This window comes from Rhipicephalus microplus, chromosome X, assembly GCF_043290135.1.
Source record: "Rhipicephalus microplus isolate Deutch F79 chromosome X, USDA_Rmic, whole genome shotgun sequence".
Classification (NCBI taxonomy): Eukaryota; Metazoa; Arthropoda; class Arachnida; order Ixodida; family Ixodidae; genus Rhipicephalus; species Rhipicephalus microplus.
The window spans coordinates 465,537,017-465,563,375 of NC_134710.1; the positions used below are offsets into that span (position 1 = coordinate 465,537,017).

At 43.7% G+C, this 26,359-nt stretch overlaps 20 non-coding genes across 20 annotated transcripts; all 20 read right to left on the reverse strand.

Moving 5' to 3' along the window:
- Positions 1-77: 77 nt before the first annotated feature.
- On the reverse strand, positions 78-150 carry TRNAF-GAA (transfer RNA phenylalanine (anticodon GAA)). Its single transcript has one exon. It is a non-coding gene; the product is annotated as a tRNA-Phe (tRNA).
- An 895-nt stretch (positions 151-1,045) lies between these two features.
- Positions 1,046-1,118, reverse strand: TRNAF-GAA (transfer RNA phenylalanine (anticodon GAA)). The gene has a single exon. It is a non-coding gene; the product is annotated as a tRNA-Phe (tRNA).
- A 569-nt stretch (positions 1,119-1,687) lies between these two features.
- On the reverse strand, positions 1,688-1,760 carry TRNAF-GAA (transfer RNA phenylalanine (anticodon GAA)). The gene has a single exon. It is a non-coding gene; the product is annotated as a tRNA-Phe (tRNA).
- A 1,217-nt stretch (positions 1,761-2,977) lies between these two features.
- Positions 2,978-3,050, reverse strand: TRNAF-GAA (transfer RNA phenylalanine (anticodon GAA)). Its single transcript has one exon. It is a non-coding gene; the product is annotated as a tRNA-Phe (tRNA).
- Positions 3,051-3,942: 892 nt separating this feature from the next.
- TRNAF-GAA (transfer RNA phenylalanine (anticodon GAA)) lies at positions 3,943-4,015 on the reverse strand. Its single transcript has one exon. It is a non-coding gene; the product is annotated as a tRNA-Phe (tRNA).
- Positions 4,016-4,908: 893 nt separating this feature from the next.
- On the reverse strand, positions 4,909-4,981 carry TRNAF-GAA (transfer RNA phenylalanine (anticodon GAA)). Its single transcript has one exon. It is a non-coding gene; the product is annotated as a tRNA-Phe (tRNA).
- A 1,217-nt stretch (positions 4,982-6,198) lies between these two features.
- TRNAF-GAA (transfer RNA phenylalanine (anticodon GAA)) lies at positions 6,199-6,271 on the reverse strand. Its single transcript has one exon. It is a non-coding gene; the product is annotated as a tRNA-Phe (tRNA).
- An 892-nt stretch (positions 6,272-7,163) lies between these two features.
- On the reverse strand, positions 7,164-7,236 carry TRNAF-GAA (transfer RNA phenylalanine (anticodon GAA)). The gene has a single exon. It is a non-coding gene; the product is annotated as a tRNA-Phe (tRNA).
- An 893-nt stretch (positions 7,237-8,129) lies between these two features.
- Positions 8,130-8,202, reverse strand: TRNAF-GAA (transfer RNA phenylalanine (anticodon GAA)). Its single transcript has one exon. It is a non-coding gene; the product is annotated as a tRNA-Phe (tRNA).
- Positions 8,203-8,774: 572 nt separating this feature from the next.
- On the reverse strand, positions 8,775-8,847 carry TRNAF-GAA (transfer RNA phenylalanine (anticodon GAA)). The gene has a single exon. It is a non-coding gene; the product is annotated as a tRNA-Phe (tRNA).
- Positions 8,848-9,418: 571 nt separating this feature from the next.
- On the reverse strand, positions 9,419-9,491 carry TRNAF-GAA (transfer RNA phenylalanine (anticodon GAA)). Its single transcript has one exon. It is a non-coding gene; the product is annotated as a tRNA-Phe (tRNA).
- Positions 9,492-10,708: 1,217 nt separating this feature from the next.
- Positions 10,709-10,781, reverse strand: TRNAF-GAA (transfer RNA phenylalanine (anticodon GAA)). The gene has a single exon. It is a non-coding gene; the product is annotated as a tRNA-Phe (tRNA).
- Positions 10,782-11,998: 1,217 nt separating this feature from the next.
- On the reverse strand, positions 11,999-12,071 carry TRNAF-GAA (transfer RNA phenylalanine (anticodon GAA)). The gene has a single exon. It is a non-coding gene; the product is annotated as a tRNA-Phe (tRNA).
- A 2,503-nt stretch (positions 12,072-14,574) lies between these two features.
- TRNAF-GAA (transfer RNA phenylalanine (anticodon GAA)) lies at positions 14,575-14,647 on the reverse strand. Its single transcript has one exon. It is a non-coding gene; the product is annotated as a tRNA-Phe (tRNA).
- A 1,539-nt stretch (positions 14,648-16,186) lies between these two features.
- On the reverse strand, positions 16,187-16,259 carry TRNAF-GAA (transfer RNA phenylalanine (anticodon GAA)). Its single transcript has one exon. It is a non-coding gene; the product is annotated as a tRNA-Phe (tRNA).
- Positions 16,260-18,121: 1,862 nt separating this feature from the next.
- On the reverse strand, positions 18,122-18,194 carry TRNAF-GAA (transfer RNA phenylalanine (anticodon GAA)). The gene has a single exon. It is a non-coding gene; the product is annotated as a tRNA-Phe (tRNA).
- Positions 18,195-19,412: 1,218 nt separating this feature from the next.
- On the reverse strand, positions 19,413-19,485 carry TRNAF-GAA (transfer RNA phenylalanine (anticodon GAA)). Its single transcript has one exon. It is a non-coding gene; the product is annotated as a tRNA-Phe (tRNA).
- Positions 19,486-21,989: 2,504 nt separating this feature from the next.
- Positions 21,990-22,062, reverse strand: TRNAF-GAA (transfer RNA phenylalanine (anticodon GAA)). The gene has a single exon. It is a non-coding gene; the product is annotated as a tRNA-Phe (tRNA).
- An 892-nt stretch (positions 22,063-22,954) lies between these two features.
- TRNAF-GAA (transfer RNA phenylalanine (anticodon GAA)) lies at positions 22,955-23,027 on the reverse strand. Its single transcript has one exon. It is a non-coding gene; the product is annotated as a tRNA-Phe (tRNA).
- A 1,541-nt stretch (positions 23,028-24,568) lies between these two features.
- On the reverse strand, positions 24,569-24,641 carry TRNAF-GAA (transfer RNA phenylalanine (anticodon GAA)). The gene has a single exon. It is a non-coding gene; the product is annotated as a tRNA-Phe (tRNA).
- Positions 24,642-26,359: the final 1,718 nt, after the last annotated feature.

The window sequence follows — 26,359 nt, forward strand, 5'->3', positions numbered from 1 at the left end:
CTGCGTAACCGTTTCACTCGTTAGAAGTATTGCAAAATACTTGTATACCGAGAGATTTAACAAAAAATTGCTCTGGACGCCGAAACCCGGGATTGAGCCAAGGACCTTTAGATTTTCAGTCTAACGCTCTCCCAGCTGCGCTATTTCGGCAGACGGGAGAAGAGTGACAGCGGGATTTAAGAGTTCTTGCGTTTCGGTGAAACCGCTTTATTTGAGCTGTTGCACATTATTATTTGTATTTCACGCTGTTCTGGTTCTTTTGAAATGCCTACTTCCGCGATGCAATCTGAATCAGCATTTCTTTTTCAAGCATGTGTGTTCACCTGCGTAACCGTTTCACTCGTTAGAAGTATTGCAAAATACTTGTATACCGAGAGATTTAACCAAAAAGTGCTTTGGACGCAGAAACCCGGGATCGAGCCAAGGACCTTTAGATGTTAAGTTTAACGCTCTCCCAACTGCGCTATTTCGGCAGACGGGAGAAGAGTGACAGTGGGATTTAAGAGTTCTTGCGTTTTGGTAAAACCGCTTTATTAGAGCTGTTGCACATTATTACGTGTATTTCACGCTGTTCTGGTTCTTTTGCAATGCCTACTCCTGCGATGCAATTTGAATCAGCATTTCTTTATCAAGCAGGTGTGTTCACCTGCGTAACCGTTTCACTCGTTAAAATTATTGCGAAATACTTGTATACCGACATGTTCAACAAAAAAGTGCTTTGGACGCTGAAACCCCAGATCAAGCCAAGGACCTTTAGATGTTCAGTTTAACGCTCTCCCAACTGAGCTATTTCGGCAGACGGGAAAAGAGTGACAGCGGGATTTAAAAGTTCTTGCGTTTAGGTAAAATCGCTTTATTAGAGCGGTTGCACATTATTACATGTCTTTCACGCTGTTCCGGTTCTTTTGCAACGCCTACTGCCGCGATGCAATCTGAATCAGCATTTCGTTATCAAGCATGTGTGTTCACCTGCGTAAACGTTTCACTCGTTAGAGGTATTGCAAAATACTTGTATACCGAGAGATTTAACAAAAAGTTCTCTGGACGCCGAAACCCGGGATCGAGCCAAGGACCTTTAGATTTTCAGTCTAACGATCTCCGAACTGAGCTATTTCGGCATACGGGAGAAGAGTGAAAGCGGCATTTAACAGTTCTTGCGTTTCAGTAAAACTGCTTTACTGGGCTGTTGCACATTACTACATGTCTTTCACGCGGTTCCGCTTCTTTTGCAACGCCTACTGCCGCCATGCAATCTGAATCAGCATTTCTTTATCAATCTTGTGTGTTCACCTGCATAACTGTTTAACTCGTTAGAATTCTTGCAAAATACTTGTATACCGACAGAGTTAACAAATCGTGCTTTGGACGACGAAACCCGGGATCGAGCCAAGGTTCTTTATATGTTCAGATTAACGCTCTCCCAACTGAGCTATTTCAGCAGACGGGAGAAGAGTGACAGCGGGATCTAGCACTTCTTGCGCTTCGGTAAAACTGCTTTATTAGAGCTGTTGCACATTAATACATGTCTTTCACGCTGTTCCGGTTTTTTTGCAACGCCTACTGTCGCGATGCAATCTGAATCAGCATTTCTTTATCAATCTTGTGTGTTCACCTGCATAACTGTTTAACTCGTTAGAATTCTTGCAAAATACTTGTATACCGAGAGATTTAAAAAAAGTGGTTTGGACGCTGAAACCCGGGATCGAGCCAAGGACCTTTAGATGTTCAGTTTAACGCTCTCCCAACTGAGCTATTTCGGCAGACGGGAGAAGAGTGACAGCGGGATTTAACAGTTCTTGCGTTTGGGTAAAATCGCTTTATTTGAGCTGTTGCACATTATTACTTGTCTTTCACGCGATTGCGGTTCTTTTGCAACGCCTACTGCCGCTATGCAATCTGAATCAGCATTTCTTTATCAAGCATGTGTGTTCACCTGCGTAACCGTTTCACTCGTTAGAATTATTGCAAAATACTTGTATACCTGCAGATTTAACAAATCGTGCTTTGAACGCCGAAACCCGGGATCGATATAAGGACCTTTATATGTTCAGTTTAACGCTCTCCCAACTGAGCTATTTCAGCAGACGGGAGAAAAGTGACAGCGGGATTTAACAGTTCTTGCGTTTCGGTAAAACCGCTTTATTAGAGCTGTTGCATATTAATACGTGTCTTTCACGCTGTTCCGGTTTTTTTGCAACGCCTACTGCCGCGATTCAATCTGATTCAGCATTTCTTTATCAAGCATGTGTGTTCACCTGCGTAACTGTTTATCTCGTTAGAATTCTTGCAAAATACTTGTATACCGACAGATTTAACAAATCGTGCTTTGGACGACGAAACCCGCGATCGAGCCAAGGACCTTTATATGTTCAGAATAACGCTCTCCCAACTGAGCTATTTCGGCAGACGGGAGAAGAGTGACAGCGGGATCTAGCAGTTCTTGCGCTTCGGTAAAACTGCTTTATTAGAGCTGTTGCACATTACTACATGTCTTTCACGCTGTTCCGGTTCTTTTGCAACGCCTACTGTTGCGATGCAATCTGAATCAGCATTTCTTTTTCAAGCACGTGCGTTCACCTGCGTAACCGTTTCACCCGTTAGAAATAATGCGAAATACTTGTATACCGACAGATTTAACAAAAAAGTGCTTTGGACGCTGAAACCCGGGATCGAGCCAAGGACCTTTAGATGTTCAGTTTAACGCTCTCCCAACTGCGCTATTTCGGCAGACGCGAGAAGAGTGACAGCGGGATTTAAGAGTTCTTGCGTTTCGGTAAAACCGCTTTATTAGAGCTGTTGCACATTATTACTTGTATTTCACGCTGTTCTGGTTCTTTTGCAATGCCTACTCCCGCGATGCAATCTGAATCAGCATTTCTTTATCAAGCATGTGTGTTCACCTGCGTAACCGTTTCACTCGTTAGAAGTATTGCAAAATACTTGTATACCGAGAGATTTAACAAAAAATTGCTCTGGACGCCGAAACCCGGGATCGAGCCAAGGACCTTTAGATTTTCAGTCTAACGCTCTCCCAACTGCGCTATTTCGGCAGACGGGAGAAGAGTGACAGCGGGATTTAAGAGTTCTTGCGTTTCGGTAAAACCGCTTTAATAGAGCTGTTGCACATTATTACGTGTATTTCACGCTGTTCTGGTTCTTTTGCAATGCCTACTCCCGCGATGCAATCTGAATCAGCATTTCTTTTTCAAGCATGTGTGTTCACCTGCATAACCGTTTCACTCGTTAGAAGTATTGCAAAATACTTGTATACCGAGAGATTTAACCAAAAAGTGCTTTGGACGCAGAAACCCGGGATCGAGCCAAGGACCTTTATATGTTCAGATTAACGCTCTCCCAACTGAGCTATTTCAGCAGATGGAAGAAGAGTGACAGCAGGATCTAGCAGTTCTTGCGCTTCGGTAAAACTGCTTTATTAGAGCTGTTGCACATTACTACATGTCTTTCACGCTGTTCCGGATTTTTGCAACGCCTACTGTCGCGATGCAATCTGAATCAGCATTTCTCTATCAAGCAGGTGTGTTCACCTGCGTAACCGTTTCACTCGTTAGAAATATTGCGAAATACTTGTATACCAAGAGATTTAAAAAAAGTGTTTTGGACGCTGAAACCCGGGATCGAGCCAAGGACCTTTAGATTTTCAGTCTTACGCTCTCCCAACTGCGCTATTTCGGCAGACGGGAGAAGAGTGACAGCGGGATTTAGGAGTTCTTGCGTTTTGGTAAAACCGCTTTATTAGAGCTGTTGCACATTATTACGTGTATTTCACGCTGTTCTGGTTCTTTTGCAATGCCTACTCCTGCGATGCAATCTGAATCAGCATTTCTTTATCAAGCAGGTGTGTTCACCTGCGTAACCGTTTCACTCGTTAGAAGTATTGCAAAATACTTGTATACCGAGAGATTTAAAAAAATGTGCTCTGGACGCCGAAACCCGGGATCGAGCCCAGGACCTTTAGATTTTCAGTCTAACGCTCTCCGAACTGAGCTATTTCGGCATACGGGAGAAGAGTGAAGGTGGCATTTAACAGTTCTTGCGTTTCGGTAAAACTGTTTATTAGGGCTGTTGCACATTACTACATGTCTTTCACGCGGTTCCGGTTCTTTTGGAACGCCTACTGCTGCCATGCAATCTGAATCAGCAATTCTTTATCAATCATATGTGTTCACCTGCGTAACTGTTTACCTCGTCAGAATTCTTGCAAAATACTTGTATACCGACAGAGTTAACAAATCGTGCTTTGGACGACGAAACCCGGGATCGAGCCAAGGTTCTTTATAAGTTCAGATTAACGCTCTCCCAACTGAGCGATTTCAGCAGACGGGAGAAGAGTGACAGCGGGATTTAGGAGTTCTTGCGTTTCGGTATAACTGCTTTATTACAGCTGTTGCATATTAATACGTGTCTTTCACGCTGTTCCGGTTTTTTTGCAACGCCTACTGCCGCGATTCAATCTGATTCAGCATTTCTTTATCAAGCATGTGTGTTCACCTGCGTAACTGTTTAACTCGTTAGAATTCTTGAAAAATACTTGTATACCGACATATTTACCAAAAAATTGCTTTGAACGCAGAAACCCGGGATCGAGCCAAGGACCTTTAGATGTTCAGTTTAACGCTCTCCCAACTGCGCATTTTCGGCCGACGGGAGAAGAGTGACAGCGGGAATTAAGAGTTCTTGCGTTTCGGTAAAACCGCTTTATTAGAGCTGTTGCACATTATTACGTGTATTTCCCGCTGTTCTCGTTCTTTTGAATGACTACTCCCGCGATGCAATCTGAATCAGCATTTCTTTATCAAGCATGTGTGTTCACCTGCGTTACCGTTTCACTCGTTAGAAGTATTGCGAAATACTTGTATACCGAGAGATTTAACAAAAAATTGCTTTGGACGCCGAAACCCGGGATCGAGCCAAGGACCTTTAGATTTTCACTCTAACGCTCTCCCAACTGCGCTATTTCGGCAGACGGGAGAAGAGTGACAGCGGGATTTAACAGTTCTTGCGTTTGGGTAAAATCGCTTTATTTGAGCTGTTGCACATTATTACTTGTCTTTCACGCGATTGCGGTTCTTTTGCAACGCCTACTGCCGCTATGCAATCTGAATCAGCATTTCTTTATCAAGCATGTGTGTTCACCTGCGTAACCGTTTCACTCGTTAGAATTATTGCAAAATACTTGTATACCTGCAGATTTAACAAATCGTGCTTTGAACGCCGAAACCCGGGATCGATATAAGGACCTTTATATGTTCAGTTTAACGCTCTCCCAACTGAGCTATTTCAGCAGACGGGAGAAAAGTGACAGCGGGATTTAACAGTTCTTGCGTTTCGGTAAAACCGCTTTATTAGAGCTGTTGCATATTAATACGTGTCTTTCACGCTGTTCCGGTTTTTTTGCAACGCCTACTGCCGCGATTCAATCTGATTCAGCATTTCTTTATCAAGCATGTGTGTTCACCTGCGTAACTGTTTATCTCGTTAGAATTCTTGCAAAATACTTGTATACCGACAGATTTAACAAATCGTGCTTTGGACGACGAAACCCGCGATCGAGCCAAGGACCTTTATATGTTCAGAATAACGCTCTCCCAACTGAGCTATTTCGGCAGACGGGAGAAGAGTGACAGCGGGATCTAGCAGTTCTTGCGCTTCGGTAAAACTGCTTTATTAGAGCTGTTGCACATTACTACATGTCTTTCACGCTGTTCCGGTTCTTTTGCAACGCCTACTGTTGCGATGCAATCTGAATCAGCATTTCTTTTTCAAGCACGTGCGTTCACCTGCGTAACCGTTTCACCCGTTAGAAATAATGCGAAATACTTGTATACCGACAGATTTAACAAAAAAGTGCTTTGGACGCTGAAACCCGGGATCGAGCCAAGGACCTTTAGATGTTCAGTTTAACGCTCTCCCAACTGCGCTATTTCGGCAGACGCGAGAAGAGTGACAGCGGGATTTAAGAGTTCTTGCGTTTCGGTAAAACCGCTTTATTAGAGCTGTTGCACATTATTACTTGTATTTCACGCTGTTCTGGTTCTTTTGCAATGCCTACTCCCGCGATGCAATCTGAATCAGCATTTCTTTATCAAGCATGTGTGTTCACCTGCGTAACCGTTTCACTCGTTAGAAGTATTGCAAAATACTTGTATACCGAGAGATTTAACAAAAAATTGCTCTGGACGCCGAAACCCGGGATCGAGCCAAGGACCTTTAGATTTTCAGTCTAACGCTCTCCCAACTGCGCTATTTCGGCAGACGGGAGAAGAGTGACAGCGGGATTTAAGAGTTCTTGCGTTTCGGTAAAACCGCTTTATTAGAGCTGTTGCACATTATTACGTGTATTTCACGCTGTTCTGGTTCTTTTGCAATGCCTACTCCCGCGATGCAATCTGAATCAGCATTTCTTTTTCAAGCATGTGTGTTCACCTGCATAACCGTTTCACTCGTTAGAAGTATTGCAAAATACTTGTATACCGAGAGATTTAACCAAAAAGTGCTTTGGACGCAGAAACCCGGGATCGAGCCAAGGACCTTTATATGTTCAGATTAACGCTCTCCCAACTGAGCTATTTCAGCAGATGGAAGAAGAGTGACAGCAGGATCTAGCAGTTCTTGCGCTTCGGTAAAACTGCTTTATTAGAGCTGTTGCACATTACTACATGTCTTTCACGCTGTTCCGGATTTTTGCAACGCCTACTGTCGCGATGCAATCTGAATCAGCATTTCTCTATCAAGCAGGTGTGTTCACCTGCGTAACCGTTTCACTCGTTAGAAATATTGCGAAATACTTGTATACCAAGAGATTTAAAAAAAGTGTTTTGGACGCTGAAACCCGGGATCGAGCCAAGGACCTTTAGATTTTCAGTCTAACGCTCTCCCAACTGCGCTAATTCGGCAGACGGGAGAAGAGTGACAGCGGGATTTAGGAGTTCTTGCGTTTTGGTAAAACCGCTTTATTAGAGCTGTTGCACATTATTACGTGTATTTCACGCTGTTCTGGTTCTTTTGCAATGCCTACTCCTGCGATGCAATCTGAATCAGCATTTCTTTATCAAGCAGGTGTGTTCACCTGCGTAACCGTTTCACTCGTTAGAAGTATTGCAAAATACTTGTATACCGAGAGATTTAAAAAAATGTGCTCTGGACGCCGAAACCCGGGATCGAGCCCAGGACCTTTAGATTTTCAGTCTAACGCTCTCCGAACTGAGCTATTTCGGCATACGGGAGAAGAGTGAAGGTGGCATTTAACAGTTCTTGCGTTTCGGTAAAACTGTTTATTAGGGCTGTTGCACATTACTACATGTCTTTCACGCGGTTCCGGTTCTTTTGGAACGCCTACTGCTGCCATGCAATCTGAATCAGCAATTCTTTATCAATCATATGTGTTCACCTGCGTAACTGTTTACCTCGTCAGAATTCTTGCAAAATACTTGTATACCGACAGAGTTAACAAATCGTGCTTTGGACGACGAAACCCGGGATCGAGCCAAGGTTCTTTATAAGTTCAGATTAACGCTCTCCCAACTGAGCGATTTCAGCAGACGGGAGAAGAGTGACAGCGGGATTTAGGAGTTCTTGCGTTTCGGTATAACTGCTTTATTACAGCTGTTGCATATTAATACGTGTCTTTCACGCTGTTCCGGTTTTTTTGCAACGCCTACTGCCGCGATTCAATCTGATTCAGCATTTCTTTATCAAGCATGTGTGTTCACCTGCGTAACTGTTTAACTCGTTAGAATTCTTGAAAAATACTTGTATACCGACATATTTACCAAAAAATTGCTTTGAACGCAGAAACCCGGGATCGAGCCAAGGACCTTTAGATGTTCAGTTTAACGCTCTCCCAACTGCGCATTTTCGGCCGACGGGAGAAGAGTGACAGCGGGAATTAAGAGTTCTTGCGTTTCGGTAAAACCGCTTTATTAGAGCTGTTGCACATTATTACGTGTATTTCCCGCTGTTCTCGTTCTTTTGAATGACTACTCCCGCGATGCAATCTGAATCAGCATTTCTTTATCAAGCATGTGTGTTCACCTGCGTTACCGTTTCACTCGTTAGAAGTATTGCGAAATACTTGTATACCGAGAGATTTAACAAAAAATTGCTTTGGACGCCGAAACCCGGGATCGAGCCAAGGACCTTTAGATTTTCACTCTAACGCTCTCCCAACTGCGCTATTTCGGCAGACGGGAGAAGAGTGACAGCGGGATTTAAGAGTTCTTGCGTTTCGGTAAAACCGCTTTATTAGAGCTGTTGCACATTGTTACGTGTATTTCACGCTGTTCTGGTTCTTTTGCAATGCCTACTCCCGCGATGCAATCTGAATCAGCATTTCTTTTTCAAGCATGTGTGTTCACCTGCGTAACCGTTTCACTCGTTAGAAGTATTGCAAAGTACTTGTATACCGAGAGATTTAACCAAAAAGTGCTTTGGACGCAGAAACCCGGGATCGAGCCAAGGACCTTTAGATGTTCAGTTTAACGCTCTCCCAACTGCGCTATTTCGGCAGACGGGAGAAGAGAGACAGCGGCATCTAACAGTTCTTGCGCTTCGGTCAAACCGCTTTATTAAAGCTGTTGCTCATTATTACATGTCTTTCACGCTGTTCCGGTTCTTTTGCAAAGCCTACTCCCGCGATGCAATCTGAATCAGCATTTCTTTATCAAGCATGTGTGTTTACCTGCGTAACCGTTTCACTCGTTAGAATTATTGCAAAATACTTGTATAACGACGGATTTAACAAATCGTGCTTTGGACGCCGAAACTCGGGATCGAGCCAAGGACCTTTAGATGTTCAGTTTAACGCTCTCCCAACTGAGCTATTTCAGCAGACGGGAGAAGAGTGACAGCGGGATCTAGCAGTTCTTGCGCTTTGGTAAAACTGCTTTATTAGATCTGTTGCACATTACTACATGTCTTTCACGCTGTTCCGGTTTTTTTGCAACGCCTACTGTCGCGATGCAATCTGAATCAGCATTCCTTTATCAAGCAGGTGTGTTCACCTGCGTAACCGTTTCACTCGTTAGAATTCTTGCAAAATACTTGTATACCTGCAGATTTAACAAAAAAGTGCTTTGGACGCTGAAACCCGGGATCGAGCCAAGGACCTTTATAAGTTCAGATTAACGCTCTCCCAACTGAGCTATTTCAGCAGACGGGAGAAGAGTGACAGCGGGATTTAGCAGTTCTTGCGCTTCGGTAAAACTGCTTTATTAGAGCTGTTGCACATTACTACATGTCTTTCACGCTGTTCCGGTTCTTTTGCAACGCCTACTGTCGCGATGCAATCTGAATCAGCATTTCTTTATCAAGCAGGTGTGTTCACCTTCGTAACCGTTTCACTCGTTAGAATTAATGCGAAATACTTGTATACCGAGAGATTTAAAAAAAGTGCTTTGGACGCTGAAACCCGGGATCGAGCCAAGGACCTTTAGATGTTCAGTTTAACGCTCTCCCAACTGAGCTATTTCGGCAGACGGGAGAAGAGTGACAGCGGGATTTAACAGTTCTTGCGTTTGGGTAAAATCGCTTTATTTGAGCTGTTGCACATTATTACTTGTCTTTCACGCGATTCCGGTTCTTTTGCAACGCCTACTGCCGCTATGCAATCTGAATCAGCATTTCTTTATCAAGCATGTGTTTTCACCTGCGTAACCATTTCACTCGTTAGAATTATTGCAAAATACTTGTATACCTGCAGATTTAACAAATCGTGCTTTGAACGCCGAAACCCGGGATCGATATAAGGACCTTTATATGTTCTGTTTAACGCTCTCCCAACTGAGCTAATTCAGCAGACGGGAGAAAAGTGACAGCGGGATTTAACAGTTCTTGCGTTTCGGTAAAACCGCTTTATTAGAGCTGTTGCATATTAATACGTGTCTTTCACGCGGTTCCGGTTTTTTTGCAACGCCTACTGCCGCGATTCAATCTGATTCAGCATTTCTTTATCAAGCATGTGTGTTCAGTTGCGTAACTGTTTATCTCGTTAGAATTCTTGCAAACTACTTGTATACCGACAGATTTAACAAATCGTGCTTTGGACGACGAAACCCGCGATCGAGCCAAGGACCTTTATATGTTCAGAATAACGCTCTCCCAACTGAGCTATTTCGGCAGACGGGAGAAGAGTGACAGCGGGATCTAGCAGTTCTTGCGCTTCGGTAAAACTGCTTTATTAGAGCTGTTGCACATTACTACATGTCTTTCACGCTGTTCCGGTTCTTTTGCAACGCCTACTGTTGCGATGCAATCTGAATCAGCATTTCTTTTTCAAGCACGTGTGTTCACCTGCGTAACCGTTTCACTCGTTAGAATTAATGCGAAATACTTGTATACCGACAGATTTAACAAAAAAGTGCTTTGGACGCTGAAACCCGGGGTCGAGCCAAGGACCTTTAGATGTTCAGTTTAACGCTCTCCCAACTGCGCTATTTCGGCAGACGGGAGAAGAGTGACAGCGGGATTTAAGAGTTCTTGCGTTTCGGTAAAACCGCTTTATTAGAGCTGTTGAAAATTATTACTTGTATTTCACGCTGTTCTGGTTCTTTTGCAATGCCTACTCCCGCGATGCAATCTGAATCAGCATTTCTTTATCAAGCATGTGTGTTCACCTGCGTAACCGTTTCACTCGTTAGAAGTATTGCAAAATACTTGTATACCGAGAGATTTAACAAAAAATTGCTCTGGACGCCGAAACCCGGGATCGAGCCAAGGACCTTTAGATTTTCAGTCTAACGCTCTCCCAACTGCGCTATTTCGGCAGACGGGAGAAGAGTGACAGCGGGATTTAAGAGTTCTTGCGTTTCGGTAAAACCGCTTTATTAGAGCTGTTGCACATTATTACGTGTATTTCACGCTGTTCTGGTTCTTTTGCAATGCCTACTCCCGCGATGCAATCTGAATCAGCATTTCTTTTTCAAGCATGTGTGTTCACCTGCGTAACCGTTTCACTCGTTAGAAGTATTGCAAAATACTTGTATACCGAGAGATTTAACCAAAAAGTGCTTTGGACGCAGAAACCCGGGATCGAGCCAAGGACCTTCAGATGTTAAGTTTAACGCTCTCGCAACTGCGCTATTTCGGCAGACGGGAGAAGAGTGACAGCGGGATTTAAGAGTTCTTGCGTTTTGGTAAAACCGCTTTATTAGAGCTGTTGCACATTATTACGTGTATTTCACGCTGTTCTGGTTCTTTTGCAATGCCTACTCCTGCGATGCAATCTGAATCAGCATTTCTTTATCAAGCAGGTGTGTTCACCTGCGTAACCGTTTCACTCGTTAGAAGTATTACAAAGTACTTGTATACCGAGAGATTTAACCAAAAAGTGCTTTGGACGCAGAAACCCGGGATCGAGCCAAGGACCTTTAGATGTTCAGTTTAACGCTCTCCCAACTGCGCTATTTCGGCAGACGGGAGAAGAGAGACAGCGGCATCTAACAGTTCTTGCGCTTCGGTCAAACCGCTTTATAAAGCTGTTGCTCATTATTACATGTCTTTCACGCTGTTCCGGTTCTTTTGCAATGCCTACTCCCGCGATGCAATCTGAATCAGCATTTCTTTATCAAGCATGTGTGTTTACCTGCGTAACCGTTTCACTCGTTAGAATTATTGCAAAATACTTGTATAACGACGGATTTAACAAATCGTGCTTTGGACGCCGAAACCCGGGATCCAGCCAAGAACCTTTAGATGTTCAGTTTAACGCTCTCCCAACTGAGCTATTTCGGCAGACGGGAGAAAAGTGACAGTGGGATTTAACAGTTCTTGCGTTTGGGTAAAATCGCTTTATTAGAGCTGTTGCACATTATTACATGTCTTTCACGCTGTTCCGGTTCTTTTGCAACGCCTACTGCCACGATGCAATCTGAACAAGCATTTCTTTATCAAGCATGTGTGTTCACCTGCGTAACCATTTCACTCGATAGAAGTATTGCAAACTACTTGTATACCGAGAGATTTAACAAAAAATTGCTCTGGACGCCGAAACCCGGGATCGAGCCAAGGACCTTTAGAGTTTCAGTCTAACGCTCTCCCAACTGAGCTATTTCGGCATACGGGAGAAGAGTGAAAGCAGCATTTAACAGTTCTTGCGTTTCGGTAAAATTGCTTTATTTGGGCTGTTGTGCATTACTACATGTCTTTCACGTGGTTCCGGTTCTTTTGCAACGCCTACTGCCGCCATGCAATCGGAATCAGCATTTCTTTATCAAGCATGTGTGTTCACCTGCGTAACTGTGTAACTCGTTAGAACTATTTCAAAATACTGGTGTACCGACAGATTTAACAAAAAAGTGCTTTGGACGCCGAAACCCGGGATCGAGCCAAGGACTTTTAGAAGTTCAGTTTAACACTCTCCCAACTGAGCTATTTCGGCAGACGGGAGAAAAGTGACAGCGGGATCTAGCAGTTCTTGCGCTTCCGTAAAACGGCTTTATTAGAGCTGTTGCACATTACTACATGTCTTTCACGCTGTTCCGGTTCTTTTGCAACGCCTACTGTCGCGATGCAATCTGAATCAGCATTTCTTTATCAAGCAGGTGTGTTCACCTGCGTAACCGTTTCACTCGTTAGAATTGATGCAAAATACTTGTATACCGACAGATTTACCAAAAAATTGCTTTGGACGCAGAAACCCGGGATCGAGCCAAGGACTTTTAGATGTTCAGTTTAATGCTCTCCCAACTGCGCTATTTCGGCAGACGGGAGAAGAGTGACAGCGGGAATTAAGAGTTCTTGCGTTTCGGTAAAACCACTTTATTAGAGCTGTTGCACATTACTACATGTCTTTCACGCTGTTCTGGTTCCTTTGCAATGCCTACTTCCGCGATGCAATCTGAATCAGCATTCCTTTATCAAGCATGTGTGTTCACCTGCTTAACCGTATCACTCGTTAGAATTATTGCAAAATACTTGTATACCGAGAGATCTAAAAAAAGTGCTTTGGACGCTGAAACCCAGGATCGAGCCAAGGACCTTCAGATGTTCAGTTTAACGCTCTCCCAACTGAGCTATTTCGGCAGACGGGAGAAAAGTGACAGCGGGATTTAACAGTTCTTGCGTTTCGGTAAAACCGCTTTATTAGAGCTGTTGCATATTAATACGTGTCTTTCACGCTGTTCCGGTTTTTTTGCAACGCCTACTGCCGCGATTCAATCTGATTCAGCATTTCTTTATCAAGCATGTGTGTTCACCTGCGTAACTGTTTAACTCGTTAGAATTCTTGCAAAATACTTGTATACCGACAGATTTAACAAATCGTGCTTTGGACAACGAAACCCGGGATCGAGCCAAGGACCTTTATATGTTCAGATTGACGCTCTCCCAACTGATCTATTTCAGCAGACGGGAGAAGAGTGATACGGGATCTAGCAGTTCTTGCGCTTCGGTAAAACTGCTTTATTAGAGTTGTTGCACATTACTATATCCTTTCACGCTGTTCCGGTTCTTTTGCAACGCCTACTGTCACGATGCAATCTGAATCAGCATTCCTTTATCAAGCAGGTGTGTTCACCTGCGTAACCGTTTCACTCGTTAGAATTCTTGCAAAATACTTGTATACCGACAGTTTTACAAAAAAGTGCTTTGGACGCTGAAACCCGGGATCGAGCCAAGGACCTTTATATGTTCAGATTAACGCTCTCCCAACTGAGCTATTTCAGCAGAGGGGAGAAGAGTGACAGCGGGATCTAGCAGTTCTTGCGCTTCGGTAAAACTGCTTTATTAGAGCTGTTGCACATTACTACATGTCTTTCACGCTGTTCCGGTTCTTTTGCAACGCCTACTGTCGCGATGCAATCTGAATCAGCATTTCTTTATCAAGCAGGTGTGTTCACCCTCGTAACCGTTTCACTCGTTAGAATTATTGCGAAATACTCTTATACCAAGAGATTTAAAAAAAGTGCTTTGGACGCTGAAACCCGGGATCGATATAAGGACCTTTATATGTTCAGTTTAACGCTCTCCCAACTGAGCTATTTCAGCAGACGGGAGAAGAGAGACAGCGGGATCTAACAGTTCTTGCGCTTCGGTAAAACCGCTTTATTAGAGCTTTTGCACATTACTACATGTCTTTCATGCTGTTCCGGTTCTTTTGCAACGCCTACTGCCGCGATGCAATCTGAATCAGCATTTCTTTATCAAGCAGGTGTGTTCACCTGCGTAACCGTTTCACTCGTTAGAAGTATTACAAAGTACTTGTATACCGAGAGATTTAACAAAAAAGTGCTTTGGACGCTGAAACCCGTGATCGAGCCAAGGACCTTTAGATGTTCAGTTTAACGCTCTCCCAACTGCGCTATTTCGGCAGACGGGAGAAGAGTGACAGCGGGATTTAAGAGTTCTTGCGTTTCGGTAAAACCGCTTTATTAGAGCTGTTGCACATTATTACTTGTATTTCACGCTGTTCTGGTTCTTTTGCAATGCCTACTCCCGCGATGCAATCTGAATCAGCATTTCTTTATCAAGCATGTGTGTTCACCTGCGTAACCGTTTCACTCGTTAGAAGTATTGCAAAATACTTGTATACCGAGAGATTTAACAAAAAATTGCTCTGGACGCCGAAACCCGGGATCGAGCCAAGGACCTTTAGATTTTCAGTCTAACGCTCTCCCAACTGCGCTATTTCGGCAGACGGGAGAAGAGTGACAGCGGGATTTAAGAGTTCTTGCGTTTCAGTAAAACCGCTTTATTAGAGCTGTTGCACATTGTTACGTGTATTTCACGCTGTTCTGGTTCTTTTGCAATGCCTACTCCCGCGATGCAATCTGAATCAGAATTTCTTTTTCAAGCATGTGTGTTCACCTGCGTAACCGTTTCACTCGTTAGAAGTATTGCAAAGTACTTGTATACCGAGAGATTTAACCAAAAAGTGCTTTGGACGCAGAAACCCGGGATCGAGCCAAGGACTTTTAGATGTTCAGTTTAACGCTCTCCCAACTGCGCTATTTCGGCAGACGGGAGAAGAGAGACAGCGGCATCTAACAGTTCTTGCGCTTCGGTCAAACCGCTTTAATAAAGCTGTTGCTCATTATTACATGTCTTTCACGCTGTTCCGGTTCTTTTGCAATGCCTACTCCCGCGATGCAATCTGAATCAGCATTTCTTTATCAAGCATGTGTGTTTACCTGCGTAACCGTTTCACTCGTTAGAATTATTGCAAAATACTTGTATAACGACGGATTTAACAAATCGTGCTTTGGACGCCGAAACTCGGGATCGAGCCACGGACCTTTAGATGTTCAGTTTAACGCTCTCCCAACTGAGCTATTTCAGCAGACGGGAGAAGAGTGACAGCGGGATCTAGCTGTTCTTGCGCTTTGGTAAAACTGCTTTATTAGATCTGTTGCACATTACTACATGTCTTTCACGCTGTTCCGGTTTTTTTACAACGCCTACTGTCGCGATGCAATCTGAATCAGCATTCCTTTATCAAGCAGGTGTGTTCACCTGCGTAACCGTTTCACTCGTTAGAATTCTTGCAAAATACTTGTATACCGACAGATTTAACAAAAAAGTGCTTTGGACGCTGAAACCCGGGATCGAGCCAAGGACCTTTATAAGTTCAGATTAACGCTCTCCCAACTGAGCTATTTCAGCAGACGGGAAAAGAGTGACAGCGGGATTTAGCAGTTCTTGCGCTTCGGTAAAACTGCTTTATTAGAGCTGTTGCACATTACTACATGTCTTTCACGCTGTTCCGGTTCTTTTGCAACGCCTACTGTCGCGATGCAATCTGAATCAGCATTTCTTTATCAAGCAGGTGTGTTCACCCTCGTAACCGTTTCACTCGTTAGAATTATTGCGAAATACTCTTATACCAAGAGATTTAAAAAAAGTGCTTTGGACGCTGAAACCCGGGATCGATATAAGGACCTTTATATGTTCAGTTTAACGCTCTCCCAACTGAGCTATTTCAGCAGACGGGAGAAGAGTGACAGCGGGATTTAACAGTCCTTGCGTTTGGGTAAAATCGCTTTATTTGAGCTGTTGCACATTATTACTTGTCTTTCACGCGATTCCGGTTCTTTTGCAATGCCTACTCCCGCGATGCAATCTGAATCAGAATTTCTTTTTCAAGCATGTGTGTTCACCTGCGTAACCGTTTCACTCGTTAGAAGTATTGCAAAATACTTGTATACCGAGAGATTTAACAAAAAATTGCTCTGGACGCCGAAACCCGGAATCGAGCCAAGGACCTTTAGATTTTCAGTCTAATGCTCTCCCAACTGCGCTATTTCGGCAGACGGGAGAAGAGTGACAGCGGGATTTAAGAGTTCTTGCGTTTCGGTAAAACCGCTTTATTAGAGCTGTTGCACATTATTACGTGTATTTCACGCTGTTCTGGTTCTTTTGCAATGCCTACTCCCGCGATGCAATCTGAATCAGCATTTCTTTTTCAAGCATGTGTGTTCACCTGCGTAACCGTTTCACTCGTTAGAAGTATTGCAAAATACTTGTATACCGAGAGATTTAACCAAAAAGTGCTTTGGACGCAGAAACCCGGGATCGAGCCAAGGACCTTTAGATGTTAAGTTTAACGCTCTCGCAACTGCGCTATTTCGGCAGACGGGAGAAGAGTGACAGCGGGATTTAAGAGTTCTTGCGTTTTGGTAAAACCGCTTTATTAGAGCTGTTGCACATTATTACGTGTATTTCACGCTGTTCTGGTTCTTTTGCAATGCCTACTCCTGCGATGCAATCTGAATCAGCATTTCTTTATCAAGCAGGTGTGTTCACCTGCGTAACCGTTTCACTCGTTAGAAGTATTACAAAGTACTTGTATACCGAGAGATTTAACCAAAAAGTGCTTTGGACGCAGAAACCCGGGATCGAGCCAAGGACCTTTAGATGTTCAGTTTAACGCTCTCCCAACTGCGCTATTTCGGCAGACGGGAGAAGAGAGACAGCGGCATCTAACAGTTCTTGCGCTTCGGTCAAACCGCTTTATTAAAGCTGTTGCTCATTATTACATGTCTTTCACGCTGTTCCGGTTCTTTTGCAATGCCTACTCCCGCGATGCAATCTGAATCAGCATTTCTTTATCAAGCATGTGTGTTTACCTGCGTAACCGTTTCACTCGTTAGAATTATTGCAAAATACTTGTATAACGACGGATTTAACAAATCGTGCTTTGGACGCCGAAACCCGGGATCCAGCCAAGAACCTTTAGATGTTCAGTTTAACGCTCTCCCAACTGAGCTATTTCGGCAGACGGGAGAAAAGTGACAGCGGGATCTAGCTGTTCTTGCGCTTTGGTAAAACTGCTTTATTAGATCTGTTGCACATTACTACATGTCTTTCACGCTGTTCCGGTTTTTTTACAACGCCTACTGTCGCGATGCAATCTGAATCAGCATTCCTTTATCAAGCAGGTGTGTTCACCTGCGTAACCGTTTCACTCGTTAGAATTCTTGCAAAATACTTGTATACCGACAGATTTAACAAAAAAGTGCTTTGGACGCTGAAACCCGGGATCGAGCCAAGGACCTTTATAAGTTCAGATTAACGCTCTCCCAACTGAGCTATTTCAGCAGACGGGAAAAGAGTGACAGCGGGATTTAGCAGTTCTTGCGCTTCGGTAAAACTGCTTTATTAGAGCTGTTGCACATTACTACATGTCTTTCACGCTGTTCCGGTTCTTTTGCAACGCCTACTGTCGCGATGCAATCTGAATCAGCATTTCTTTATCAAGCAGGTGTGTTCACCCTCGTAACCGTTTCACTCGTTAGAATTATTGCGAAATACTCTTATACCAAGAGATTTAAAAAAAGTGCTTTGGACGCTGAAACCCGGGATCGATATAAGGACCTTTATATGTTCAGTTTAACGCTCTCCCAACTGAGCTATTTCAGCAGACGGGAGAAGAGTGACAGCGGGATTTAACAGTCCTTGCGTTTGGGTAAAATCGCTTTATTTGAGCTGTTGCACATTATTACTTGTCTTTCACGCGATTCCGGTTCTTTTGCAATGCCTACTCCCGCGATGCAATCTGAATCAGAATTTCTTTTTCAAGCATGTGTGTTCACCTGCGTAACCGTTTCACTCGTTAGAAGTATTGCAAAATACTTGTATACCGAGAGATTTAACAAAAAATTGCTCTGGACGCCGAAACCCGGAATCGAGCCAAGGACCTTTAGATTTTCAGTCTAATGCTCTCCCAACTGCGCTATTTCGGCAGACGGGAGAAGAGTGACAGCGGGATTTAAGAGTTCTTGCGTTTCGGTAAAACCGCTTTATTAGAGCTGTTGCACATTATTACGTGTATTTCACGCTGTTCTGGTTCTTTTGCAATGCCTACTCCCGCGATGCAATCTGAATCAGCATTTCTTTTTCAAGCATGTGTGTTCACCTGCGTAACCGTTTCACTCGTTAGAAGTATTGCAAAATACTTGTATACCGAGAGATTTAACCAAAAAGTGCTTTGGACGCAGAAACCCGGGATCGAGCCAAGGACCTTTAGATGTTAAGTTTAACGCTCTCGCAACTGCGCTATTTCGGCAGACGGGAGAAGAGTGACAGCGGGATTTAAGAGTTCTTGCGTTTTGGTAAAACCGCTTTATTAGAGCTGTTGCACATTATTACGTGTATTTCACGCTGTTCTGGTTCTTTTGCAATGCCTACTCCTGCGATGCAATCTGAATCAGCATTTCTTTATCAAGCAGGTGTGTTCACCTGCGTAACCGTTTCACTCGTTAGAAGTATTACAAAGTACTTGTATACCGAGAGATTTAACCAAAAAGTGCTTTGGACGCAGAAACCCGGGATCGAGCCAAGGACCTTTAGATGTTCAGTTTAACGCTCTCCCAACTGCGCTATTTCGGCAGACGGGAGAAGAGAGACAGCGGCATCTAACAGTTCTTGCGCTTCGGTCAAACCGCTTTATTAAAGCTGTTGCTCATTATTACATGTCTTTCACGCTGTTCCGGTTCTTTTGCAATGCCTACTCCCGCGATGCAATCTGAATCAGCATTTCTTTATCAAGCATGTGTGTTTACCTGCGTAACCGTTTCACTCGTTAGAATTATTGCAAAATACTTGTATAACGACGGATTTAACAAATCGTGCTTTGGACGCCGAAACCCGGGATCCAGCCAAGAACCTTTAGATGTTCAGTTTAACGCTCTCCCAACTGAGCTATTTCGGCAGACGGGAGAAAAGTGACAGCGGGAATTAAGAGTTCTTGCGTTTGGGTAAAATCGCTTTATTAGAGCTGTTGCACATTATTACATGTCTTTCACGCTGTTCCGGTTCTTTTGCAACGCCTACTGCCACGATGCAATCTGAACAAGCATTTCTTTATCAAGCATGTGTGTTCACCTGCGTAACCATTTCACTCGTTAGAAGTATTGCAAACTACTTGTATACCGAGAGATTTAACAAAAAAGTGCTCTGGACGCCGAAACCCGGGATCGAGCCAAGGACCTTTAGAGTTTCAGTCTAACGCTCTCCCAACTGAGCTATTTCGGCATACGGGAGAAGAGTGAAAGCAGCATTTAACAGTTCTTGCGTTTCGGTAAAATTGCTTTATTAGGGCTGTTGTGCATTACTACATGTCTTTCACGTGGTTCCGGTTCTTTTGCAACGCCTACTGCCGCCATGCAATCGGAATCAGCATTTCTTTATCAAGCATGTGTGTTCACCTGCGTAACTGTGTAACTCGTTAGAACCATTTCAAAATACTGGTGTACCGACAGATTTAACAAAAAAGTGCTTTGGACGCCGAAACCCGGGATCGAGCCAAGGAATTTTAGATGTTCAGTTTAACACTCTCCCAACTGAGCTATTTCGGCAGACGGGAGAAAAGTGACAGCGGGATCTAGCAGTTCTTGCGCTTCCGTAAAACGGTTTTATTAGAGCTGTTGCACATTACTACATGTCTTTCACGCTGTTCCGGTTCTTTTGCAACGCCTACTGTCGCGATGCAATCTGAATCAGCATTTCTTTATCAAGCAGGTGTGTTCACCTGCGTAACCGTTTCACTCGTTAGAATTGATGCAAAATACTTGTATACCGACAGATTTACCAAAAAATTGCTTTGGACGCAGAAACCCGGGATCGAGCCAAGGACCTTTAGATGTTCAGTTTAATGCTCTCCCAACTGCGCTATTTCGGCAGACGGGAGAAGAGTGACAGCGGGAATTAAGAGTTCTTGCGTTTCTGTAAAACCACTTTATTAGAGCTGTTGCACATTACTACATGTCTTTCACGCTGTTCTGGTTCTTTTGCAATGCCTACTTCCGCGATGCAATCTGAATCAGCATTTCTTTATCAAGCATGTGTGTTCACCTGCTTAACCGTATCACTCGTTAGAATTATTGCAAAATACTTGTATACCGAGAGATCTAAAAAAAGTGCTTTGGACGCTGAAACCCAGGATCGAGCCAAGGACCTTCAGATGTTCAGTTTAACGCTCTCCCAACTGAGCTATTTCGGCAGACGGGAGAAAAGTGACAGCGGGATTTAACAGTTCTTGTGTTTCGGTAAAACCGCTTTATTAGAGCTGTTGCATATTAATACGTGTCTTTCACGCTGTTCCGGTTTTTTTGCAACGCCTACTGCCGCGATTCAATCTGATTCAGCATTTCTTTATCAAGCATGTGTGTTCACCTGCGTAACTGTTTAACTCGTTAGAATTCTTGCAAAATACTTGTATACCGACAGATTTAACAAATCGTGCTTTGGACGACGAAACCCGGGATCGAGCCAAGGACCTTTATATGTTCAGATTGACGCTCTCCCAACTGATCTATTTCAGCAGACGGGAGAAGAGTGATACGGGATCTAGCAGTTCTTGCGCTTCGGTAAAACTGCTTTATTAGAGTTGTTGCACATTACTACATTCCTTTCACGCTGTTCCGGTTCTTTTGCAACGCCTACTGTCACGATGCTATCTGAATCAGCATTCCTTTATCAAGCAGGTGTGTTCACCTGCGTAACCGTTTCACTCGTTAGAATTCTTGCAAAATACTTGTATACCGACAGTTTTACAAAAAAGTGCTTTGGACGCTGAAACCCGGGATCGAGCCAAGGACCTTTATATGTTCAGATTAACGCTCTCCCAACTGAGCTATTTCAGCAGAGGGGAGAAGAGTGACAGCGGGATCTAGAAGTTCTTGCGCTTCGGTAAAACTGCTTTATTAGAGCTGTTGCACATTACTACATGTCTTTCACGCTGTTCCGGTTCTTTTGCAACGCCTACTGTCGCGATGCAATCTGAATCAGCATTTCTTTATCAAGCAGGTGTGTTCACCCTCGTAACCGTTTCACTTGTTAGAATTATTGCGAAATACTCTTATACCAAGAGATTTAAAAAAAGTGCTTTGGACGCTGAAACCCGGGATCGATATAAGGACCTTTATATGTTCAGTTTAACGCTCTCCCAACTGAGCTATTTCAGCAGACGGGAGAAGAGAGACAGCGGGATCTAACAGTTCTTGCGCTTCGGTAAAACCGCTTTATTAGAGCTTTTGCACATTACTACATGTCTTTCATGCTGTTCCGGTTCTTTTGCAACGCCTACTGCCGCGATGCAATCTGAATCAGCATTTCTTTATCAAGCAGGTGTGTTCACCAGCGTAACCGTTTCACTCGTTAGAAGTATTACAAAGTACTTGTATACCGAGAGATTTAACAAAAAAGTGCTTTGGACGCTGAAACCCGGGGTCGAGCCAAGGACCTTTAGATGTTCAGTTTAACGCTCTCCCAACTGCGCTATTTCGGCAGACGGGAGAAGAGTGACAGCGGGATTTAAGAGTTCTTGCGTTTCGGTAAAACCGCTTTATTAGAGCTGTTGCACATTATTACTTGTATTTCACGCTGTTCTGGTTCTTTTGCAATGCCTACTCCCGCGATGCAATCTGAATCAGCATTTCTTTATCAAGCATGTGTGTTCACCTGCGTAACCGTTTCACTCGTTAGAAGTATTGCAAAATACTTGTATACCGAGAGATTTAACAAAAAATTGCTCTGGACGCCGAAACCCGGGATCGAGCCAAGGACCTTTAGATTTTCAGTCTAACGCTCTCCCAACTGCGCTATTTCGGCAGACGGGAGAAGAGTGACAGCGGGATTTAAGAGTTCTTGCGTTTCGGTAAAACCGCTTTATTAGAGCTGTTGCACATTGTTACGTGTATTTCACGCTGTTCTGGTTCTTTTGCAATGCCTACTCCCGCGATGCAATCTGAATCAGAATTTCTTTTTCAAGCATGTGTGTTCACCTGCGTAACCGTTTCACTCGTTAGAAGTATTGCAAAGTACTTGTATACCGAGAGATTTAACCAAAAAGTGCTTTGGACGCAGAAACCCGGGATCGAGCCAAGGACTTTTAGATGTTCAGTTTAACGCTCTCCCAACTGCGCTATTTCGGCAGACGGGAGAAGAGAGACAGCGGCATCTAACAGTTCTTGCGCTTCGGTCAAACCGCTTTATTAAAGCTGTTGCTCATTATTACATGTCTTTCACGCTGTTCCGGTTCTTTTGCAATGCCTACTCCCGCGATGCAATCTGAATCAGCATTTCTTTATCAAGCATGTGTGTTTACCTGCGTAACCGTTTCACTCGTTAGAATTATACAAAATACTTGTATAACGACGGATTTAACAAATCGTGCTTTGGACGCCGAAACTCGGGATCGAGCCACGGACCTTTAGATGTTCAGTTTAACGCTCTCCCAACTGAGCTATTTCAGCAGACGGGAAAAGAGTGACAGCGGGATTTAGCAGTTCTTGCGCTTCGGTAAAACTGCTTTATTAGAGCTGTTGCACATTACTACATGTCTTTCACGCTGTTCCGGTTCTTTTGCAACGCCTACTGTCGCGATGCAATCTGAATCAGCATTTCTTTATCAAGCAGGTGTGTTCACCTGCGTAACCGTTTCACTCGTTAGAATTTAATCGAAATACTTGTATACCGAGAGATTTAAAAAAAGTGCTTTGGACGCTGAAACCCGGGATCGAGCCAAGGACCTTTAGATGTTCAGTTTAACGCTCTCCCAACTGAGCTATTTCGGCAGACGGGAGAAGAGTGACAGCGGGATTTAACAGTTCTTGCGTTTGGGTAAAATCGCTTTATTTGAGCTGTTGCACATTATTACTTGTCTTTCACGCGATTCCGGTTCTTTTGCAACGCCTACTGCCGCTATGCAATCAGAATCAGCATTTCTTTATCAAGCATGTGTTTTCACCTGCGTAACCGTTTCACTCGTTAGAATTATTGCAAAATACTTGTATACCTGCAGATTTAACAAAAAAGTGCTTTGGACGCTGAAACCCGGGATCGAGCCAAGGACCTTTAGATGTTCAGTTTAACGCTCTCCCAACTGCGCTATTTCGGCAGACGGGAGAAGAGTGACAGCGGGATTTAAGAGTTCTTGCGTTTCGGTAAAACCGCTTTATTAGAGCTGTTGCACATTATTACGTGTATTTCACGCTGTTCTGGTTCTTTTGCAATGCCTACTCCCGCGATGCAATCTGAATCAGCATTTCTTTTTCAAGCATGTGTGTTCACCTGCGTAACCGTTTCACTCGTTAGAAGTATTGCAAAATACTTGTATACCGAGAGATTTAACCAAAAAGTGCTTTGGACGCAGAAACCCGGGATCGAGCCAAGGACCTTTAGATGTTAAGTTTAACGCTCTCGCAACTGCGCTATTTCGGCAGACGGGAGAAGAGTGACAGCGGGATTTAAGAGTTCTTGCGTTTTGGTAAAACCGCTTTATTAGAGCTGTTGCACATTATTACGTGTATTTCACGCTGTTCTGGTTCTTTTGCAATGCCTACTCCTGCGATGCAATCTGAATCAGCATTTCTTTATCAAGCAGGTGTGTTCACCTGCGCAACCGTTTCACTCGTTAGAAGTATTACAAAGTACTTGTATACCGAGAGATTTAACCAAAAAGTGCTTTGGACGCAGAAACCCGGGATCGAGCCAAGGACCTTTAGATGTTCAGTTTAACGCTCTCCCAACTGCGCTATTTCGGCAGACGGGAGAAGAGAGACAGCGGCATCTAACAGTTCTTGCGCTTCGGTCAAACCGCTTTATTAAAGCTGTTGCTCATTATTACATGTCTTTCACGCTGTTCCGGTTCTTTTGCAATGCCTACTCCCGCGATGCAATCTGAATCAGCATTTCTTTATCAAGCATGTGTGTTTACCTGCGTAACCGTTTCACTCGTTAGAATTATTGCAAAATACTTGTATAACGACGGATTTAACAAATCGTGCTTTGGACGCCGAAACCCGGGATCCAGCCAAGAACCTTTAGATGTTCAGTTTAACGCTCTCCCAACTGAGCTATTTCGGCAGACGGGAGAAAAGTGACAGCGGGAATTAAGAGTTCTTGCGTTTGGGTAAAATCGCTTTATTAGAGCTGTTGCACATTATTACATGTCTTTCACGCTGTTCCGGTTCTTTTGCAACGCCTACTGCCACGATGCAATCTGAACAAGCATTTCTTTATCAAGCATGTGTGTTCACCTGCGTAACCATTTCACTCGTTAGAAGTATTGGAAACTACTTGTATACCGAGAGATTTAACAAAAAAGTGCTCTGGACGCCGAAACCCGGGATCGAGCCAAGGACCTTTAGAGTTTCAGTCTAACGCTCTCCCAACTGAGCTATTTCGGCATACGGGAGAAGAGTGAAAGCAGCATTTAACAGTTCTTGCGTTTCGGTAAAATTGCTTTATTAGGGCTGTTGTGCATTACTACATGTCTTTCACGTGGTTCCGGTTCTTTCGCAACGCCTACTGCCGCCATGCAATCGGAATCAGCATTTCTTTATCAAGCATGTGTGTTCACCTGCGTAACTGTGTAACTCGTTAGAACCATTTCAAAATACTGGTGTACCGACAGATTTAACAAAAAAGTGCTTTGGACGCCGAAACCCGGGATCGAGCCAAGGAATTTTAGATGTTCAGTTTAACACTCTCCCAACTGAGCTATTTCGGCAGACGGGAGAAAAGTGACAGCGGGATCTAGCAGTTCTTGCGCTTCCGTAAAACGGTTTTATTAGAGCTGTTGCACATTACTACATGTCTTTCACGCTGTTCCGGTTCTTTTGCAACGCCTACTGTCGCGATGCAATCTGAATCAGCATTTCTTTATCAAGCAGGTGTGTTCACCTGCGTAACCGTTTCACTCGTTAGAATTGATGCAAAATACTTGTATACCGACATATTTACCAAAAAATTGCTTTGGACGCAGAAACCCGGGATCGAGCCAAGGACCTTTAGATGTTCAGTTTAATGCTCTCCCAACTGCGCTATTTCGGCAGACGGGAGAAGAGTGACAGCGGGAATTAAGAGTTCTTGCGTTTCTGTAAAACCACTTTATTAGAGCTGTTGCACATTACTACATGTCTTTCACGCTGTTCTGGTTCTTTTGCAATTCCTACTTCCGCGATGCAATCTGAATCAGCATTTCTTTATCAAGCATGTGTGTTCACCTGCTTAACCGTATCACTCGTTAGAATTATTGCAAAATACTTGTATACCGAGAGATCTAAAAAAAGTGCTTTGGACGCTGAAACCCAGGATCGAGCCAAGGACCTTCAGATGTTCAGTTTAACGCTCTCCCAACTGAGCTATTTCGGCAGACGGGAGAAAAGTGACAGCGGGATTTAACAGTTCTTGTGTTTCGGTAAAACCGCTTTATTAGAGCTGTTGCATATTAATACGTGTCTTTCACGCTGTTCCGGTTTTTTTGCAACGCCTACTGCCGCGATTCAATCTGATTCAGCATTTCTTTATCAAGCATGTGTGTTCACCTGCGTAACTGTTTAACTCGTTAGAATTCTTGCAAAATACTTGTATACCGACAGATTTAACAAATCGTGCTTTGGACGACGAAACCCGGGATCGAGCCAAGGACCTTTATATGTTCAGATTGACGCTCTCCCAACTGATCTATTTCAGCAGACGGGAGAAGAGTGATACGGGATCTAGCAGTTCTTGCGCTTCGGTAAAACTGCTTTATTAGAGTTGTTGCACATTACTACATTCCTTTCACGCTGTTCCGGTTCTTTTGCAACGCCTACTGTCACGATGCTATCTGAATCAGCATTCCTTTATCAAGCAGGTGTGTTCACCTGCGTAACCGTTTCACTCGTTAGAATTCTTGCAAAATACTTGTATACCGACAGTTTTACAAAAAAGTGCTTTGGACGCTGAAACCCGGGATCGAGCCAAGGACCTTTATATGTTCAGATTAACGCTCTCCCAACTGAGCTATTTCAGCAGAGGGGAGAAGAGTGACAGCGGGATCTAGCAGTTCTTGCGCTTCGGTAAAACTGCTTTATTAGAGCTGTTGCACATTACTACATGTTTTTCACGCGGTTCCGGTTCT